We start from the raw sequence: 16,570 nt of genomic DNA on the forward strand, positions 1-16,570 counted from the left end.
TTGACTTGACCTTGCCCTTAGAGCCAGGCAAGGCTGAGGGTGAATTCAGGCCTGAAAGGGACAGTCTGTTCTCCACTGCTGGAGTTGGGAGTCTAGAGTGCAGCTGATCGTAGGCCTGGACAACCCAGAATCTGCATTCCTGCCACAAAAGCAGATGCTCGACAGCCCTAATTCCTCATGGCATCCAAAGAGAGCTCTGAGGACTCAGCAGATCCCACCCACCCCAAGCCCTGAGCCTCCTGGAGAAAGTTGCAGAGCAGCACAAGAGAAGAGAATTCAAAACTGGACAGTGAGGCCAAGAGGCAGGCAGTGCATTCCACGAACACTTTCTGCAATCGAACCTTCTCATGTCAGCAAGATGGAGAGATGGTGGCATGGTACAGCCTGACCTCATCAGATCTCAGAAGCTAAGCGAGGTCAGTTCTTGGATGAGAGACCACCAAGGAAGACTCTGCAGAGGAAGGTGATGGCAAACCCCCTCTGCTTCTCAGTCGCTTTGTATGCCTCTTGCTGGGTTGCCATAAGTCAGTTGCAACTTGACGGCACATATGTATGTATGTATTGGGGGCAAAGGGATGGTGCAACTATGCACAAGGGGGTAGATTGCTCATTGCGGCTCCTTGGAGGGTATCTTGCTTTAGGCCCCCAAAACCTGAAGCCAGCCCAGGATGTTTTCTTACAGAAGGAGGTCTGTGTCCTCCTGGACTTTCCACTCTGCTGCATATAATGTGGGTCAGCACTGGAGGTCTGCCAAGCTTCCTGCCCTTCCCCTTGGCCAGCAAAGAACATGCGAACCTGTATGTGTCTCTTTCCATATGGATCTCTTTTTAGGTCAGAGAACAGACATGTGGCTTGAACCTTTCTCCTGAAATGCAGAGTTGGCAGAGACCCGCCTGCTTGCTAAATGAGACTTTTCTTTCCAAAACGAGAAAATTAGTTGGCTCACGAGTCTCGGCTGCGAAACGGTAAGGTGACAACGCTGCAGAAAACGTGGAGCAGGTGTGGATTCTTGCTGCTCCAACCCTGGAACAATAGCAAGACATTTGGCAGATGGCAAGGGGAACAGGTCTACCCCCGCCTGGTGCGCTGGCCGTGAATATTTTAAGCAGGCAGTCCCAAAATATAATGGGAAGTTGGTGAAGGGACTAGCACTGGAAAGGGTAGATATTTTGCCTGGTGATTTATGAGAAAAGGCCTGAGTCGCAGCACATTTTAATAGACGAAGCCCCTTTAAATGGTTTCCTCTTGACCCACTTTCCTTTTTTAACAGTGTGCTGCCCTTTCAGCAGGGTGCATAGTATGCCCGCACTGCTCAATAAGTCACACCAGAATTCCATTTGGTCTCTGTGCAGAGAGGATAAAGGAGACGAACTGGGCAGAGGGTCAGGCCAAGGCCGGAAAGGATCTCTGTTGTGTGCATGGGAGCTGGCCATTCCCTCTGAAGCCAAGTGGCGCAAATATCCACTTCCCCACCGGCAGAAGTGGTGCCAGGACTTGGCAAACCAGTGGGAGTTCTTTCATGTTCAGGACAGTATTTCTCAGGCCCCAGTTTTAACTTCAGAGATGCCCCACCCACGACAATTGCGATAGAGATTCTTTGCTTGTCCATCAAAGAACCCCCAAGTTTCAAGCAAATTGGACAAAGGGTTTGGATTCTACAGACCCCTAAAAAAGTTTCTCCCTAGCCATTGTAATTGCTTGTCCATTTTTTTATGTGGGGAACTTTTCGGGGAGAGAATGTCACCCAAATTGCAGAGGGGCTTCTTATTTGACGTGTCCAGCAAAGAACACCCCCCTCCCCCTCTCAAGTTTTAAGCAAATTAGAGAAAGGGTTTGAATTCTACAGGCTCCTGAACAAGCCCAGGCTTTCCACTTTCAGAGGCAAAAAAACTCTCCACCCCACAAAGGACCGGGGAAGGAGAATGGCAGCTCTCTGCCACTTGGGATTGGCTGGGAGTGCGCCATGGTTCTCCCCTGCAAGGATCTGATTGGAAGGGAGAAACGCCATCGTCCAGGAAATCAGTAGAATTTTTTTTAAAGTGCTCATGCTGTATGGCTGATAAGTATTGGAGCTTGCGGGGCAGGGGAGGATGGGGCACGAGATATTCTCAGGGAGAGTGTTTTTTTTATTCCCAGTCGTCATGGATTTGTGTTACAGTTCTGGGAAATCAAGTTAATGATTCAAAACAGCAATTCTCATGTATCTTTTTGGCTCCGGAATTCCTTTCTGTACTAGTAATGATGATACCACAAAAATGAACAAGAAATGAAAACTATCACCTCAACTCATTCTCACCATGAACGAGTGGGTCAGTCACCCCACCTTGTATTAGCAGAAAAAACAACCAGGTTCAGAGTGTACAAACCCAAAGACAAACAATCACTGTGATTTATGCTCAATACAATTTACATATGATCCTTACATATTACATAGGTTACAAAAAAGTATCACAACAAATAATGTGATCCTTAACAAATAATGTGATTCGAAAAGTTTCATCCTTGTGATATTGTTGAACAGCTTCAACGAGCATCTAGATGTAAGTCCATTTCGTAACTGACCCTCCTCAGAAGTTGTGTGTTATGTGGCGTCAAGTCGCCTCTGACCTATGGCGACCCTATGAATGAAAGACCTCCAAAATGTCCTATAATTAACAGACTTGTTCAGATCCTGCAAACTGGAGGACGTGGTTTCTTTGATTGAGTCACGCCATCTCATTTCAGGTCTTCCTCTTATTGCCTTCCACTATTCCTAGCATTATTGACTTTCCCAGAGAATCTTGTCTTCTCATAATGTGACCAAAGTACGATAGCCTCAGTTTTGTCATTTTAGCTTCTAGGGAGAATTCAGGCTTGATTTGATCTAGTACCCACTTATTTGTCTTTTTGGCTGTCCATGGGATCCGCAGAACTCTCCTCCAGCGTATTTCAAATGAATCAGTTTTCTTCCTCAGAAGTTACCTCCCTGCAGTTGACCAAGTCATTATAACACAAGGGACACTGCACATCTGAACGCCATCTTAGTATGCTAAAGGAGCATATGCTATGTTATTAAAACTTACCTCTTAAAACTTACCACAGCACTTTGCCACAGAAGCTGGCTAGGTGATCTGGAGCCAGTCACATACTCTTAGCCTAACCTACCTCACAGGGTTGTAATGAGGGAGAAATGGAAGAATGGAGAATGATGTAAGCAACTTTGGGTCCCTGTTGGAGAGAAAGACAGGGGTATAAGCAGGGGCGGCGGGCCTATAGAGGCCAGGTAGGCGGTGGCCGCAGGCCCGGGGTGCCGGAGGGAGCGCTGGAGGAGGCTCGGCGGGCGGGAGCGCGCACCACAAAGCACCAGCCTCCTATCCCTCCCACCCCGCGCCGCTGCTGCCGCCAGCACAAGCCCCTGGCTAGGCGCAGCCACCGCGGGCAGGCATCTGCGACGGCACACACAACTGAGCGGGAGAGCTCAGAGGCCGCCCGCCGCAGCAATCGGGCCGGCGGCGGCGTGTGCGCTCCCGTGATAACGTCACGCGTGACATCATCACGCAGGCCGGTGTGTGCGCGTGCGTGCGCGCGCGCTCGTGGGGGCGCCCGGCTGGCCGCGAGCGAGGTAAACCCTTGCTCCGCCCCTGGGTATAAGTGAAGTTAAATAGATAACTCAGTCCATTGACCAGTTCAATTAAATTTCAACTGACTACTGCAGCAGTGACTCAGCCCTCTGTGACAGTAATTTCTCTGTAGGCTCATCTCAGAGGAGATGGAGGTAATGCATCTTATTTTCCTCACCAAATGCAAACGGCAAGCTCATGCAACCTCACATTACCTTGGGGTCACGCAGGGAAGGGAGAGGAGGTGTAACCCTTTAAACCTTCATTCAGTTTCGCTAATAAGACTCAATTCCCATTTACTTGCATTTCAAAGGAGGAAAGATGCGTGCCTTAAAAAAACACCTTTTCTTTTACAATGCTAATAATCAAGTAGGTAGCCCAATTTCTGAATAGCAAAACCGAGCAGAAGTGGAAGGGTTAAACGAGGGGCCACTGGACTCAAATCCTGGTGTTCTACGGCAGACTAATATGGCTACCCACCTAAAACGTTCATCTCACCTGGGTCCCAAGAACAAGCCGGTATAATTTTCCTCAGATACCTTGAGCCAGGGCTTTTTTTCTGGGAAAAGAGGTGGTGGAACTCAGTGGGTTGCCCTCGGAGAAAATAGCCACATGGCTGGTGGCCCCGGCCCCTGATCTCCAGACAGAGGGGAGTTGAGATGGCCCTCCACGCCGCTCAGCGGCACGGAGGGCAATCTCAACTCCCCTCTGTCTGGAGATCAGGGGGCGGGGCTACCAGCCATGTGACCACTTTCAAGAGGTTCTGGAACTCCGTTCCCCCGCATTCCCCCTGAAAAAAGCCCTGCCTTGAGCCCCAAATCTGCTCAAATTAGAGAATGAGGGACGACTCCCAGAAGACTTCTCTCAAGAGGGGAATAAGTGACCACATCCCAAATCTGAAACCTCACACGAGGGCCCCAAAGGTTGTTTGCTCTCATAGGATTCTCCGTAGTGCAGTCTGAACCTATTCATCTGGGTCACACAGCAAGGCCTTTAAAATTTGCTGCCACTCATCAAGGCCTCTTTGGGGGCCATCTGATCTTTGGGCTTCAGAGTCAAACTAGATGTTAGTCTTTTTAAAGAGTCGAGTCCAAGATTCCCAGACCCAACTAACTTTTCCCGCAGCCACATAGCAGCTGTGGGGAATGTCTCTTTAAAAATCCTGAGGACTCTGGTACAGCTCAGAATGTCAACATGGGTGGGAGAAAAGGCTTGCACTGTTTTCCCAAGTTGAAACATCTCTGAGCAGGGGGAAATATTTCCCTTTTTTAAAGTTTTAATGAATTTTATTTAGAAAAAGAGCTACACAACAATTAAAAGTGCATAGAACCTTATACAAAATACATTAGGTTACATCAGAAAGAATATATAGAGTATATAATAATAGATTTGAGCTGTATGAAAAATATAATCAGAATATATACTGTAACTGAACCTCGTAATTTTACTCTCCCTAATATTCCCCCTTTTTGAAGCTTTCCATGCTGTATTTCCTGACCTGACCTTCCATAAGCGAAATGTCTGGTTTGGCCCTCGTGGTCTCGCAACATCTGCCTTCTTAGGGAGCTCTCCCAGGTCCTGAAGAACCTAACACAGAGTGAAAGTTGTGTGAGTCACCCATAGGAAACTAAGCCATAGGATAGCTCAGCTGCCCATAGCAACCACCAGGCCTGTGCACAAGATACGGCCTCCCAAGCTTTTTTTGTTTCCACAGCTTTCTGAAGAGGCAAACAGAAACACGCACAGAAGGTTACAATTGTGAACGAATATACAAGAAATGCTTCAATCAGGGCTGCTTCAAAGAAGAGGGAAGATGTCTTGCCCAAGTGGAGTCAACTTTAGCGGTCCTTTTGTTGGCGGTTGGCGCTGGCTGTTGAGGTGAGTCAGGTAAGAGGCACGCAAATTAATGGCTCCTCATTATTCCGAGTGCCGGTACATTTACAGTCCATAATTTGCTTTGAGTGCATCTTGAATGCACAATAAAAAGAAGCCTGCTGGAAGGTGCAGCCCTCGTGTCTGATTGCCTACAGATTGGCACTCATCCTTGACGGCAGCATAATCCCCTCCAACCTCAGGATTTCTGTGTACTGGAGACTTGTCAAGAGGCTGGCAAGGTAAGGCCAAGCCAGGCCAGTTATGTCCACTGTCCACAACCCAAGCAGCTTTACCTTCTCTCAGACTTATTTCCCTTTCCTCCCCAAGCCCAGCTATTGCTCTCTTGCTTCTGGATAAATGCTTTCTCTTCTTACTAGCAGCCCGGGCTTTTTTTCAGCTGGAACGCAGTGGAACAGAGTTCCGGAACCTCTTGAAAATGGTCACATGGCTGGTGGCCCCACCCCCTGATCTCCAGACAGAGGGGAGTTGAGATTGCCCTCCGCGCCGCAATCTCAACTCCCCTCTGTCTGGAGATCAGGGGGCAGGGCCACCAGCCATGTGACCATTTTCTTCAAGGGCAACCCACTGAGTTCCACCACCTCTTTTCCCAGAAAAGAAGCCCTGCTAGCAGATGTCCAGGAAGCGTACAACCTGCATATCCAGAGACAGCCATCACACTGGGGGGGCATCTAGAGACCCAACCATGTGAGAACAGCTGATCATATACATGTGTCAGATATGGACGCAAACATATCTGCCATGAAGGTGTTTTACATTGGATGCTGATCCTCTGAGAATATGCTAAGTGTCTGTTGCATTCTGTGCTGATGTTATATGAATACGTGTCACGCCTTTCACAGCTAGACTTGTAGCTATTTCTCTTATCTCACAGGTGGCCGCTTGCACTTCTTGAGCAGACAGGAGAATGGCCTTGGAGGCCAGGCGAAGCCTGTGAGCTAAAAATGACTTCATTCTCAATTTCTTTCCCAGGCTCTTCCCCCTCCCTGACTCCTTCTAACCTTCCCTATCCTAAAAGGCGGGAACTTCCCCTATAACTAACCTGACCCTTCACACCCACGTCACTTCTGCCAATGCTGTAGTCAAGTGTGCCCTGAACTGATAAATCCTGAATAAAGCAACTTTAACTCAGGCACTGGAGCGTTTGATGTGAAGTACTATTAGGGTCTAACTGCCAGAACCTGACAGCATGTTCTGTGCTCAATCCCTGCAACGTGATTGGTTTGTGACAATGTTATTCCACGCAAGCACTACTTACAGACAAAATACCTTCCACAGGGCTCCGGCAACGCACAACGGACTCCTTTGCCAGCACAACGACTGCGTAGCGATTCGCATCCTTGTGGGGTCCTTGCTTGAGTCCTGATCTTAACCTGGTTCCTCAGCATTTCCAGCCCGACCCTTTGACCCCACCTGCCTGGAATCCACCTCAACACACTTTTTGTCGAATTTTGTCTCCCGTGGGAACCACCTGGGGAGGGGAAAGGTGCAAATTGACTGCAGCCAAATTCTCCTCTAAGAGATCCCGATAGGACCTCTCCAGAATGCAACCTAGAGGTGTAGCTATCAAGTGTTTATCCTTGAATTACATAAGTATGTTCTTGAATAAGCTAAGGAGTACTTACCTCTGGGCCCCGAGATGGATAGCCCAGGTGAACCTGATTTCGTCAGATCTCAGAAGCTAAGCAGGGTCGGCCTTGGTTTGTCATTGGATGGGAGACCTCCAAGGAAGACCTCCATTATTGAATGCCCTGACCTGGATAGCCCAGGTGAGCCTGATCTTGTCAGATCTCAGAATCTAAGCAGGGTCGGCCTTGGTTCGTCATTGGATGGGAGACCTCCAAGGAAGACCTCCATTATTGAATGCCCTGACCTGGATAGCCCAGGTGAGCCTGATCTTGTCAGATCTCAGAATCTAAGCAGGGTCGGCCTTGGTTTGTCATTGGATGGGAGACCTCCAAGGAAGACCTCCATTATTGAATGCCTTGACCTGGATAGCCCAGGTGAGCCTGATCTTGTCAGATCTCGGAAGCTAAGCAGGGTCGGCCTTGGTTCGTCATTGGATGGGAGACCTCCAAGGAAGACCTCCATTATTGAATGCCCTGACCTGGATAGCCCAGGTGAGCCTGATCTTGTCAGATCTCGGAAGCTAAGCAGGGTCGGCCTTGGTTCGTCATTGGATGGGAGACTTTCAACAAAGATTGCAGAGGCAGGCAACGGCAAACCATCTCTGTCGGTCTCTTGCCATGAAAACCCCACCAGGGGTCGCCGTAAGTCAGCGATGACTTGACAGCACTCTCCATCACCACCATCACTTACCCCTGTAACATATGAAGGTGTCTTATACTGAATCAGACCCTTGGTCCATCAATATCTATCTCACTGGCAATGGCTCTGCAGCGTTTCAGGGTCTTCACATCAACTATGTCATGGGGCTCGGTGATCATGAGGACTCCTCAGGAGGAGAGGAGCCTCGTGTAGCCAGCCTAGCCAGCCCTGACTGAGCAGAAGCTGGAGATCAGGAGGAACAGCTGCTGGCAGATCAGAGTCCACAGCCAGCAGCTGAGTCAGAGGCACTGACACCCTCCAGCTCCTACACCACCAGTGAAGCTCAGCCACTGGATGACCACAGCCCTCAGCCAGCAGCCGCAGAGCCAGAGGCACTGACACCCTCCCGCTCCAACATCACTGGTGAAGCTCAGACAAGGACGCCCAAACCTTCAGCTTCACCCAGAGAGCGCCGCAGACAAAGGCAATGCATGGAGCTGCAGGAGAGGCAGCAAAGCGCATGCCTCCTGGCCAGATGCCAGCTGCTGGCTGTGAGTGATGAGGAGTAACTACAGGATAACTCCCAAGCAGCTGGCTGCAAGCCAGCCTCTCTATAAAACCCAGCCACAGAAGACCAGGAGGCATGGAAGCAACACGTCGTTGGAATCCTGCTGCAACTATTCTTCAGGCCTTGCTCTGTGACTTTCAGACCGTGGCTTGACTCTGCTCTTGTGTAGCCCTCAAACTTACTGGTGACGGACCTACAGAACTCCTGGCTTTGGCTTTTGGACTTTGGACTCACCCCTGGCTTTGAACTCGTGCTTTGACTTTGGACTGGAATTTGACCGCTCTGCTTGGGTTGGCCCAGCTCACGACAATCTACTACCTGGTCCTTCCAGCAGGAGATGCCAAGGATTGAACTTGGGGCTTTCTGCATGCCAAGCAGATGCTTAAGCACTGAGTGACAAGCCCCCCTCCAAGTCCTTTGAAATCTTGCAGCTGTTTTGGCTCTGTCATGGGGGCTGGAAGTCTTAAAGCCCTGTAAGGTTCCGTGTCCCTAGAAGGCCCAGGATGGGCCCAATTTCCATCCAAATTCCATCAAGGAAAACCATACCCTGGAGGATGGGGACTCTGCTACAGCAACTGTAGGACAAGAATGGTCTTAAAAACGAGTGGCCGTGGCTCTTGTTTTTCACTTATTAAAATGTTGTCCTTGCTTCCTTAGCACCGAGACAGATGATAACTTGCCGAAGGGCAAAACGCATGGAATTAGCTGCGGCGCGAAGACAGTTCAAAGCGCTTCTCTGTGAAGAAAAAAGGAAGTACAGTACAGCTCATTAAAATGAGGGAAATCTGTGGAAAGGAGGCAGCCATCGTGTCAGTGGAAATATTTCTTTCCTAGATTGGGGGGGGGGGGATCCTGTCAGGGCTTCGGCAACATCTCGAATCTCACCCTGGCTCTAACAAGGATCCCTGCAGCAGGGAAACAGGCCCTCATTATGGTAGCCAGTAATTCTGAAGGCTTCATTTCAGGTCTCCGGAACAGGGCCCCCTTGTGCCCCGTCAGACTTGAAAAGCCTGAGGAAAGAAGGTCGCTTAATAATCCAGAAATGTCCGTAATTCCCCCAGACAAGAGTTTAAACTGGTTTGGGGTTGGGGATGTGGTGAAAACAGAGTCAGGGCTTCTGGGGAGCCGTTGTATACTATAGAGCCTGCTTGGATACTTTGGAAAAAAAGATCATTTCACACATATTCAATGTCCTCGAAGGGTATGAAGATCCAGTGTTACATTTTGTACCAGGTCTACTTCAAGAGGAGAGCGAAGTGGAGATTTGGCTCTGTAATCTCTATTTAGAAGAAAAATGGGCAAATTCCAAGCTCTGGCAACCATTTCTGACCTGGGGGGTACTTGAAAGCACTTACCCTCTAGCCCTAAAAGCTACTTAATTCATCAAGAAATCGGCCAGCCAGATGGCCGCACTAACTAGTGGGCCAACGTGTCCCTCCAAATGGTTAAATAGCATAAGGAGCGTTAAGAGCTAGTCAGTTCAGTAGAGAGGGTAAGGGGAGGGCAAGCATGTGATCTCTGGCCATCTCAGGGTCTCAGGATAGGGTTGCCAACTCCAGTATGGGAAATTCCTGGAGATTTGGGAGTGGAACCTGGGGAAAGCAGGTCGGGGAGGGGCTTCAGAGTGTACCCTCCAAAGCAGCCATTTTCTCCAGGACAACTGATCTCCAGTCACACCCTCTCAACTTTGCCTACCTCACAGGGTTGTTGAGAGCATCAAAGAGGGATGGGAGAATCACACTGAGCTCCTTGACAGATTATATTATTTTATTTTACTCCATTTATACTCCACCTTTAGCTCCAATGGGGACCAGAAGTGACTTACATCATTCTCCTCTATTTTATCCTCACAACAATGCTGCGAAGCAGGTCAGGCTGATCGTTCCTATAGAATGAGGATAGTACAATATCCCATGGGGTGTGGATACTGGGTGCTGAGGGGAGGTGCGGGGAGGAGGGCTTAGGCCCTCGATTCGGCAGACCCCCTGCCAGCAGCAAATGGATGTTTTGCAGCGGCCTCGAGGCCAGAGTTGTTGGCAATGCTCCTGTGCAAGGATAAAAAGTGAGCCACCAGTTGTAATTCCAGATCTCTAGGCCCCACCTGGAGATTGGCAACCATAATCAGAGTTCAACACAAGCTCTTTGCGTTTCTAACGACCACGCCCACTCCTAATTTTACAGTAAGCGGGCACAGACTGGGCAAGACAGGCCAGGCCTGGGCTCTGCATAGCCAAAAGGCCAGCTTCCTCATCTTCGGGAATTAGTAGAAGGTAGTTTTGCTCTGGATCATTTCCCAAGCCAGATGACAACCGAGCAGTGGGTGGGCTCTGACCGCACACACAGCATAATGTCTTTGGGCTGCTTTTAAGAAAAGGTGCACCGCATTTGTCCAGATAGTCTTTTTAATTTTTCTCTTCCTTTTATTTTGTGTATCCTTTTCCTTTGCTTTTATTGAACAGAGAAGTGTTTCATGAATACATTTGAATAATAAAAATGCATCAATTCCCAAACGCTACACGACATTCCTGCAGCCTGCCAGCCAGCTCCAAACTTTCAAACACACACACACACACACTTCACTGGCAGAGCTGCTGTAGCATAGTGGTTAAGTAGCTGGGCTGCAGATCAGCACTCTGCTAGTTTGAATCCCACTACTGTCATGAACTCAGCTGGTGGCCTTGGGTCAACCACTGCTCTCAGTGCAGCTCCCCAGTTGTATTGTGGGGATGTTAATAACACTGACTTTGAGTATCTCTGCACAAGATATCTTACATGGGGATGCTCAAATATAGCGACATGCAATGTTAGTCAGGAAGCGTAGTTTAAAAAGACAGAGCTGGCAGAGATCGCTCCTCAAAGGATTTGTTAATTTCATCTTTGCCTCCTGAAGACTCTGCCAATTTCACTTCTTCTTTGAGGAGGTGAAGATGAAGCCTCCCAGCATCTCTCTACACTAAAGCATCCCTGTTTAAGATGTCTTGTGTAGAGAGACTGTTCTTCGCTCTGAGTGGGGCACTAATCTGTCCATAAGGGCAGTATATAAGCACACAGTTATTACTATGAGCCTCATCCTCAGAGTCTCTACACAAGACATCTGACATGTGAAGAACACGTGTCAGGAGATGCAATGGTAACCAGGAAGGGTAGTTTTAAAAGACCGAGCCGGTGGAAGGGCAAAGGCTTTGCTATACACTGGACCTGTCTGAAGGGGCTGTGAAATGCCAGAAGGGAAACTTCAGCCCATTAGAACCTCTCCCAGTGCAAGCCCAGCTCTGGAAGGCAGCTCCAGCCCATTTCCATTCCTCGCTGCCCTCTAGTTGCCACCCCACACAGTTTTAAACTGGAGAGACAAAATTGACAGAGCCTTCAGGTTGCAAAGATGAAATTAACAAACCTTCTGAGGAGCAATTTCTGCCGGCTCTATCTTTTAAAACTATGCTTCCCAGCTAACATTGCATCTCCCAACACTTGACAAACATGTGCTGAAGCATCTTGTGTGGAGGGCCTCTCAGTCTGCTGTGGAAGGCAAGCATACCATGCGTTCCAGACCCTGGCAAGAACTGAGGGTCAGGTTAATAGGCCACCACAGGCGACAGCAGGGCATCAAAGCCTGGTGAAATACTTTTGCAAGTATTTCTAAACGTTTCTAAAGCACGGGTGGGATCTTTGTGATCTATTCTGCTAAGCTTGACTTTTCCTTCTGCTTTGAGAAGCCTGACACTGGACCAAGAGGCTCCGCTTATAACCTCAAATCTGAAATTCTTTAATTGGAAATGGCGGGGACTGGAAATGCTGGGTCTGCAAAGCCCTGGACTGATTCAGAGCCGTGGCTCCTCCCTCACCAATGTGCCTGATACTGTACAATATAAGGAAAGGTAGACCTCTTGCATAAAGGAGCTCCCAATGTACGTTGGTTCCCAACCGAGAGCAGAAGGACAAATAGGGAATGAAATACAAGAACATCATGTGGTGTAGAGGCTGGAGTATTATACTAGGATCTGGCAAAATAGTAAAGAGTCCAGTAGCATAAGCTTTCGCGAACCACAGCTCTCTTCGTCAGTGGTTCTCAAAAGCTTATGCTACTGGACTCTTGAAGTTGCTACTGCACTCTTTACTATTTTACTAGTACAGACTAACACGGCTAACTCCTCTGGAACTAGGATCTGGGAAACCCGAGTTCAAATTTCTACTCTTCCATGAAAGCTTTTCAGGTGACCTTGGGCCAATCTTTTACTCCTAGGGTTGCCGTGAGGATAAAAGAGGAGAATGACGGAAACCTGTTTGGAGCCCCATTGGGAAGAAAGGCAGGGTATAGATGAGGCAAATAAAACCATGCCGGATCAGGCCCATGTTCCATTGATTCAGCATCTTGGATTGCACAGTTGCCACACAGATGTCCTCAAAAGACCCACAAGCAGGGCATGAGGCCAAATCCTGCTTACTGTCCCAGAATTCTGGATACTACATTCGGTCAAGTTACAGGCACTTTTTTTTAAAATAAATTTTTATTGGATGGATACATATATAATTACAACAATTCATCGTTAATTTCTACATTATAAAATACCTTAATTAACATCAGTAAACTACCCTACATTTACCCACCCCCTCCCTAACCCCTTTATCCTGATTGACTTCCAGCAGCTTTTGACGTCCCCCTGATCCAAATATCCCTCTCCATTCTAATTCTTAACATATATCTCATTACTTTCTATTAACTCTATTTAATAATTCTTAGTGAATTGTCCATCTATAAGTAAAGTAAATGTCTTTACTTAAGTTACAGGCACTTTCCTTCATTTCAGGAGGAGAAAAAAGGGTTTTTTGGGGGAAAGAATAATAACATAGTAACAACATTTGATTTATATACTGCCCTACAAAGCAGATTACAAAGTGTGCTATTATTATCCTCATGGCAATCCCCCTGTGAGGTGGGTGAGGCTGAGAGAGCTCTGAGAGAGCTGTGACTGATCCAAGGTCACCCAGATGGCTTCAAGCAGAGGAGTGGGGAATCAAACCCAGTTCCCCAGATTAGAGTCCCGCGTTCTTATCCACTACACCAAACTGGGTCTCCAATTTGGTGTAGTTTATCAATGCTTCTAAGAACTTCATCCTCAACATCACTTGGTCAGTAAGTTTTGTAGGTCCCTCCCTCGTATCCCAGCTGAACTAGAAATGCCCAGAAAGTATTACTATTAAGCAGAGACTTTTGATTTCTATACCGCCCTTTAGGACAACTTAACATCCACTTGGAGCAGTTTACAAAGTGTGCTATTATTATCCTCACAACAATCATCCTGTGAGGTGGGTGGGGCTGAGAGAGCTCTGAGAGAGCTGTGACTGACCCAAGGTCACCCAGCTGGCTTCAAGTGGAGGAGTGGGGAATCAAACCTGGCTCTCCAGATTAGAGTCCTGCTGCTCTTCACTGCTACACCAAACTGGCCTGATGCTGTCCAGTATAAGAAAAATGAAAGTTGGGTTTGGAGGAAGGATTTGCCTGAAGTAGCATCACAGAGGTGACTAACAGGGCAGGAGATGTGGGGAGGCAGAAGGAGACAGAGTTAGAGGGGCTAAGGTTAAGGGCTCCAGAGTGGAAAGGAAAAGAGGACAGGAAGAATGGGGCTTGGAAAGGGGTGGGGAAGCACTGAGAGCTTTGATGGTAACAAAGAAAAGCTTCGAGAACAGGTGAAGCAAAAAGCAGGGGATGCCTGAAAGGGAAAGAAATATCGGGCTGCAGCTATGGCTGAGACAATGAGCCATTATCCAGGCCTCCAAACGGCTCATTTCTGCCCTTTCCTCATTAAGAGGCTAACTCCGATGGTCATGAGCCTACCGCCTCCTTTGACAGCAGCCGAGTGTGACCCATCAGAAGCGCTCATCAAATCAAATTGAAATGAATTCCCACTTGCGCTTCCACTTCTTCCTTTTTTTTTCTTCCCGAGGCACTGGATTTGAGACGGCCATTTGTTAATAGAACCCCCGCTCTGCTCCCTCCCTCCCGCCAGGAGTTAATTTATATTTGAATGTCATAGGGAGGAAAGATTAATGGTGAGAAACTAATCTCCCCACCTCCTTTGTAAATTATCTGCAGAAATCAGTGGAGGAACTTCATGGGGAAGTAAGAAGTCCATCAATAACAGGGCAATCGCCCAGCCTTCCCTTTCTGCTGCAATCACACCCAATTCACTTCTGTAACAATTTGTTTGCTTCTCTTTGGTTCTCGTTCGGTAAGTAGTTACAAGCTCTTCATCTCACAGGGGATGAAGGGGAGTCGAAACCACCAGCATCCTATTACATGGCCAATGATGCTGGCTCAGGGAACCCATTTGGGAGACTGAGAAGCCAGTAAAAGCCAGATTTCACCCGTCTTAAATTTTCTTGCGGCTTCCTCCAAGGAGCCGGGTGGGGTGGGGGATACAGAATACTATTCTCTTTGTGTGGGTTTTGGGAAATGACCAAAGATGTCCACGGCAGGTGTTGCGAGGGAGCCCCGACCCGGACGGAGGGCTTTCTCACCTTTTGACACGTACGGCAGGACTTGCAGAACTGGGTAATCTCTTGGCCCACCCCTGGACGAAAGAAATTCTGCCCTCTCCCAGACACTTTATGCTTCTAACTCTGTAAGGCAGTTAAGAGTGAGGGAGGGTGACTTGTCTAAGGTCACCAATGAGCTTCCTGTTTGTTTATTTTAAACATTTCTATGCCACCTTTCCACCTAAATATGATTCCTGAGGCGGTCACCATCAAAATCTTAGAAACATGGAGCTGGAAGGGACCTCCAGAGTCATCTAGTCCAACCCCCTGCACAACGCAGGGAATTCACAGCTACCTCCCCCACCTCCCCCAACAACCCGTTCTTAGCCCAGAGGAAGGCAGAAAACCTCCAGGATCCCTGGCCAATGTGGCCTGGAGGAAAATCCCTTCCTGACCCCAAAGTGGCAATTGGCATTACCTGGGCATGTGAGAAAGGGCCATGGGAGCCAAGCGCCGGCTCATGCCTTCCTGCCCTCCCTCTCCTGGTCTGCCTGAATTCATAATGAGCCTTGCTGTCCGATGGCCACCTAGCCTCCACTTAAAAACCTCCAAAGGAGAGCCCACCACCACCCGAGGAAGTCTGTTCCACTGAAGAACCACTCTGTCAGGAAGTTTAATGTTTAGCCGAAAACTTTTTGGCTTAAATTTTAACCCACTGGTTCTGGTCCAACCCTCTGGGGTAACAGAAAACAACCCCATGCTCTCTGTGACAGCCCTTCAAAGACTTGAAGAGGGCTATCGTATCACCTCTCAGTCGCCTCCTCTCCAGGCTAAACATCCCCAGATCTTTCAACCTTTCCTCATAGGACTTGGTCTCCAGACCCCTCACCATCTTTGTTGTCCTCCTTTGGACACGTTCCAGCTCGTCAGTATCTTCTTAAACTGTGGTTCCCAAAACTGAACACAGTACTCCCAAATGAAGTCTAAGCAGAGCGAAGTAAAGAGATACCATCACTTCTCTTGGTCTGGACACTATGCTTCTGTTGATACAGCTCAAAATTGCATTTGCCTTTCTAGCCGCTGCATCACACTGCTGACTCAGGTTCGGCGTATGATCTGCCAAGACTCGTGCAAGTCTCCCCACATCCTATAATTATACCTTTGATTTTTCTGACCTAAATGCAGATCTTCACATTTATCTCCGATGAAGTTAATTTTGTTAGTTTGAGCCCAGTTTTCCAGCCTGCCACGATCATCCCGAATCTTGATTCTGTCCTCTACTGTATTTGCTACTGCTCCGAATTTAATACCTTCTGCAAATTTAATTCAACATGTAATTAAATATAATTAAAACACTTCAACATTAAAAACATTTTAAATGAAGTATATATTCAATAATTCAATAACAAATATATAAACTTATGTAACACCATCTGAACCACGTCCTAGACACAATCGAACTGCCAATTAGAAAAGGGGCAAATCCACACGATACCGCTCTCATGGTGCGATGACGTCAGAAAAAGCGCAAGGAAGACGCTATCAATCCGACTGTTTAGCGCTATGCCGGTGTGGATTCAGCCAGGGTCACATCAGCTGTGTCACTTCAGGTGAGGGACTCATGTCGGAATGCTCAATGCACAAACATAAAAATTCCTTTCCATGATGAAAACTAGCATCTCAAGGTGCTACCAGCCCCATTTCCATATTTTCGTATGTGCACATGCGCACACACCTGTCCAACAGGATTGTATGTACTGCATGTATA

Source organism: Eublepharis macularius, chromosome 10 (genome assembly GCF_028583425.1).
Source record: "Eublepharis macularius isolate TG4126 chromosome 10, MPM_Emac_v1.0, whole genome shotgun sequence".
Taxonomy (NCBI): Eukaryota; Metazoa; Chordata; class Lepidosauria; order Squamata; family Eublepharidae; genus Eublepharis; species Eublepharis macularius.